This window comes from Portunus trituberculatus, unplaced genomic scaffold (assembly GCF_017591435.1).
Source record: "Portunus trituberculatus isolate SZX2019 unplaced genomic scaffold, ASM1759143v1 PGA_scaffold_439__1_contigs__length_17093, whole genome shotgun sequence".
Lineage (NCBI taxonomy): Eukaryota > Metazoa > Arthropoda > Malacostraca > Decapoda > Portunidae > Portunus > Portunus trituberculatus.
This window is the reverse complement of record NW_025541607.1, coordinates 1-5,000: the sequence shown is the minus strand read 5'-3', so window position 1 is coordinate 5,000 and position 5,000 is coordinate 1. Positions and strand designations below refer to the sequence as shown.

General features: G+C 54.0%; 3 non-coding genes across 3 annotated transcripts in view; all 3 read right to left on the bottom strand.

Annotated features, from left to right (window-relative positions):
• The window catches only part of LOC123500611, a 4,824-nt gene extending 3,081 nt beyond the window's left edge, over positions 1 to 1,743 (bottom strand). Inside the window, exon 1 of the ribosomal RNA XR_006673402.1 lies at positions 1 to 1,743. This exon is cut by the window's left edge and continues 3,081 nt beyond it. This is a non-coding gene — a ribosomal RNA (large subunit ribosomal RNA).
• A 650-nt stretch (positions 1,744 to 2,393) lies between these two features.
• Positions 2,394 to 2,553, bottom strand: LOC123500608. Its single transcript, XR_006673400.1, has one exon. It is a non-coding gene; the product is annotated as a 5.8S ribosomal RNA (ribosomal RNA).
• A 549-nt stretch (positions 2,554 to 3,102) lies between these two features.
• Positions 3,103 to 4,978, bottom strand: LOC123500610. The gene has a single exon (XR_006673401.1). It is a non-coding gene; the product is annotated as a small subunit ribosomal RNA (ribosomal RNA).
• Between the last annotated feature and the right edge of the window lie 22 nt (positions 4,979 to 5,000).

The window sequence follows — 5,000 nt, the reverse complement described above, 5'->3', positions numbered from 1 at the left end:
ATTCCAACTTCCATGGCCACCGTCCTGCTGTCTATAGCAACCAACGCCTTTCGATGGGGTCTAGATGAGCATTCGTTTAGGCCCCTTAACTCGACGTTTGGTTCATCCCACAGCGCCAGTTCTGCTTACCAAAATGGCCCACTAGATACTCAGATTAGTCGCCGAAGCTTCAGCATTCAAGCAAGCTCGGCATCTCACCCATTTAAAGTTTGAGAATAGGTTGAGGACGTTTCGTCCCCAAGACCTCTAATCATTCGCTTTACCGGATGAAACTCCTCCGTTTCCACGAGTACCAGCTATCCTGAGGGAAACTTCGGAGGGAACCAGCTACTAGATGGTTCGATTAGTCTTTCGCCCCTATACCCAGCTCTGACAATCGATTTGCACGTCAGAATTGCTACGGACCTCCACCAGAGTTTCCTCTGGCTTCATCCTGGCCAGGCATAGTTCACCATCTTTCGGGTCCCAACATGTCTGCTCATGGTACTTGCCGACAGCACGCGCGCTAGGCCACTCCGGACAGAGCAGGATCGGAAGGCGCCACCGCGCCGGACGAGCCGAGAAGAAGCCCCGAGAGGCCCCGCCCAAAGCCCGCCCAGACACGCGGCACGCCAGCCGAGAGCCCAAGCAAAGCCGATGAGGTCAACAACAGATTCGCGCGACAGCGTCGAATGACAAGTCCCGGGCCTGCGCCCCCCTGCGTACAGGCGAGCAAGCTCGGACCAACGAGCGCACCGCGCCACCCACGGGACCGACGGCGGACGGAGGAAAGGGACTCACTCCGCCCTTGAACCGCCACAGGGCCCCGCTTTGGTATGGCGTGAACGCGGCGGCATCGCCCGGTCAGGGATCGGCCCCGGCACGCGCCTCCGAAGAGACACGCGCCTTTCACTTTCATTGCGCCTTTGGGTTTAGTGCGCCCAATGACTCGCACACATGTTAGACTCCTTGGTCCGTGTTTCAAGACGGGTCGGGTGGGTCACCGACCTTTGCACGCCGCGAGAGGAAGCTTGCGCCGCCCTCTGCTGCACGACCGTCGCAGGGCAGCCAGGACACCGGAGGTTTCCCCCTTCGAAGGCGCAACGAGGCGCACAACGTCGGGGTACCAGTCCGCCCGGGCCTTCGACGTCCCCAGCAACGGGTCGCGGCGACCTACATCACGAGGGGAAATACGCCCGCCGGCGCCGGCTCGAGTGCGGGCACGCCCAGATTTCCTGGGTCGCATCTGCGAATCCCGCACCCGGCCGACCTGGGCCGACGAGCTGAATCCCCTCGGTTCGACCTTCGAGGTCCCACCCGTTTGGCTCTTAACGGTTTCACGTACTCTTGAACTCTCTCTTCAAAGTTCTTTTCAACTTTCCCTCACGGTACTTGTTCGCTATCGGTCTCGTGGTCATATTTAGCCTTAGATGGAGTTTACCACCTGCTTAGGGCTGCATTATCAAGCAACCCGACTCTACGGAGAGGCCCTTTCCGACAATCTCTCGTGTACCCTCGGGCGCCGCCACACGGGCCTGTCACCCTCCACGGGCAGTGGCCGCTTTCAAGCATAACTTAGGCGGTGAGAGACTGCGTGCCGGACCCTCCGAAACGCAACACCCTGGCGCCGGGTCACGACGCCAGGTTATGCGCTGGGCTCTTCCCGGTTCAGTCGCCCTTACTAAGGGAATCCCTGTTGGTTTCTTTTCCTCCGCTTATTAATATGCTTAAATTTGGCGGGTACTCTACCCTAACACGAGGTCGACATTGGAGCCGCACCGTCAAGCCGCTCATTCAAGCTTTTCACAGTGCTTTTTACAACTTTGTCTCTCTCGTCGGCCGACAGCAGGGGAAAGAAGCGATACGCGTACTCTAACCCCGTAGTCGACGCGACAAGATTCGAAAAAAGTTTTGGCTCCACTCAACGTTCTCGATCCCTTCCTTCCAGCTTTATAGAGTAGGTGCGAGCCGCAGTACAGAACAAACAGTCCGACCCGGTCGCCCTCCTCAACCAGCTTTAATCATAGGAGGTTGGGAGCCGAGACCGCAGGCAAAACTCGTAATGAGCTAGCTAGCTAGTTCATCCGAGTAATGCCAAGTCATCGGCACGTGACAGCAACACGCACACGCGTTGCGCCATCGATGCCTTAGGTCTTAAGGGAACGCCACAAAGGCGAAAACTCCCCAATGCGGTCAAAGCCAGACCAACGCAAGCACTCTGAAAGATGCCATGATGCATCTCACCCACGGGACCGCTTCCGTTAGGATTTGGTCCCGCTTTATAAGGGTGCCCCATTTCATTGTACTACAAACGCGCGTGAGGGTGTGAAGCCCTTTCGGCGCGAATGTGGTTTGAAAGAGTAGTAGTAGTAACTTGCGCGGCTGGACAATGCCGATGCATGTGATATGATATCCGACCCTCGTGTAGGAGTGACGGCAGCACATGAGAGTGCCGCCGCCGCAATGTGCGTTCGACTTGTCGATGTATCTGGTATTCTTGCGATTCACATACCGACACGCAGCTTGCTGCGGTCTTCATCGACCCACGAGCCGAGTGATCCACCGTTAAGAGTTGTGATAGTATGTTTGGAATTACGTCGGAACTAGGCCGACTCTTTATCAGACTTCCACTGCCTCTGCCTCAGGAGACTTGTGGGAAGACGTAGTGATCTGGGTTTTAAATGGGTAGTAGTAGTATTGAGTACACGGGTAGTGTACGGTTTAATGATACCCACTGGGGACGACCGAACGCAGCATGTGAGCAGCTAGCAGTCAGTGCTGCCGCAGTCACTCACTTCTGCGCTCCATCGCCATGGTATCCCAGGGGTAATAAGGTAGTAAGTTCAGCATACGTAGTAGTAGTATAGTAGGTGTTGGTCTACCGCTCAAACAATCCTTGCACGAAGGAAAGTTAGAGTGGAGAAAAGATTTTGTTGGGTTGTCAAACAGGGAAGGAGGCCCTGTTGACAGGCAAGGAGGCCCCTACTACTTGTTGTACTCCTGCGGACGGTGGCACACGGCCATTATCTCGCAGGAGCTGCTGACTGATTGATTAGGCCAATCCCCGCCACCCTGGTGCGAGCTTTTTAACTTTTAGTTGCGTTCCTTTCAGAAACGTCACGATAATGATCCTTCCGCAGGTTCACCTACGGAAACCTTGTTACGACTTTTACTTCCTCTAAATGATCAAGTTTGGACATCTTTCCGTCAGCTCGAGGCGCCGAGAGCCCGGCGGCAGTAATACCGCGCGGGCCTGGCATCCAAGAGCGCCAGTCCGAAGGCCTCACTAAATCATTCAATCGGTAGTAGCGACGGGCGGTGTGTACAAAGGGCAGGGACGTAATCAACGCAAGCTCATGACTTGCGCTTACTGGGAATTCCTCGTTCATGGGAGACAATTGCAAACCCCAATCCCTATCATGAAAGGATTTCAACGGGTTACCCGCTCCTCTCGGAGGGGGAGGACACGTTGATCCCTTCAGTGTAGCGCGCGTGCGGCCCAGAACATCTAAGGGCATCACAGACCTGTTATTGCTCAATCTCGTGCGGCTAGAATTGCCGCTTATCCCTCTAAGAAGAAGCTGCGAACTGGACACCAATTGCTGGAGATCCGTCGACTAGTTAGTAGGCCAGAGTCTCGTTCGTTATCGGAATTAACCAGACAAATCGCTCCACCAACTAAGAACGGCCATGCACCACCACCCACCGAATCGAGAAAGAGCTCTCAATCTGTCAATCCTTCCGGTGTCTGGGCCTGGTGAGGTTCCCCGTGTTGAGTCAAATTAAGCCGCAGGCTCCACTCCTGGTGGTGCCCTTCCGTCAATTCCTTTAAGTTTCAGCTTTGCAACCATACTTCCCCCGGAACCCAAAGACTTTGGTTTCCCGGAAGCTGCCCGCCGGGTCATGGGAATAACGCCGGCGGATCGCTGGTCAGCATCGTTTATGGTTAGAACTAGGGCGGTATCTGATCGCCTTCGAACCTCTAACTTTCGTTCTTGATTAATGAAAACATCCTTGGCAAATGCTTTCGCAGTAGTTCGTCTTGCGACGGTCCAAGAATTTCACCTCTAGCGTCGCAATACGAATGCCCCGCCTGTTCCTATTAGTCATTACCTCGGGTTCAGAAAACCAACAAAATAGAACCGAGGTCCTATTCCATTATTCCATGCATAGGCATTCAGGCCGTCAATGTAGCCTGCTTTGAGCACTCTAATTTTTTCAAAGTAAACTCTGCCGGCCACGCGGGACACTCGATGAAGAGCACCCCGTGCGAGCCAGCGGGCGGTTAAAAACTGTTCGGAGCGTGACAGTGTGCACCGGGCGGTGAACCGTCAGTCCAGAACTGAAATCCAACTACGAGCTTTTTAACCGCAACAACTTTAATATACGCTATTGGAGCTGGAATTACCGCGGCTGCTGGCACCAGACTTGCCCTCCAATAGATCCTCGTTAAAGGATTTAAAGTGTACTCATTCCGATTGCGAGGCCTCGGATGAGTCTCGCATCGTTATTTTTCGTCACTACCTCCCCGTGCCGGGAGTGGGTAATTTGCGTGCCTGCTGCCTTCCTTAGATGTGGTAGCCGTTTCTCAGGCTCCCTCTCCGGAATCGAACCCTGATTCCCCGTTACCCGTTATAGCCATTGTAGGCGTATAACCTACAATCGAAAGCTGATAAGGCAGACACTTGAAAGAGGCGGCGCCGGTGCGGAGACCGTGCGCTCAGCTCAAAGTTATTCAGATTCAACACAATGGGGTGACGGACCGAGGCCCGACCGGTTTTGAACTAATAAAAGCGCTCTTCCCTTGCGGTCAGAGACGTGGTGCATGTATTAGCTCTAGAATTACCACAGTTATCCAAGTAAGTGTGGGTACAGATCCAATGAATCATAGCTGATTTAATGAGCCATTCGCGGTTTCGCCTTAACTCGGCTTGTACTTAGACATGCATGGCTTAATCTTTGAGACAAGCATATGACTACTGGCAGGATCAACCAGGTAGCAAAATGTGATGATGAAGGCA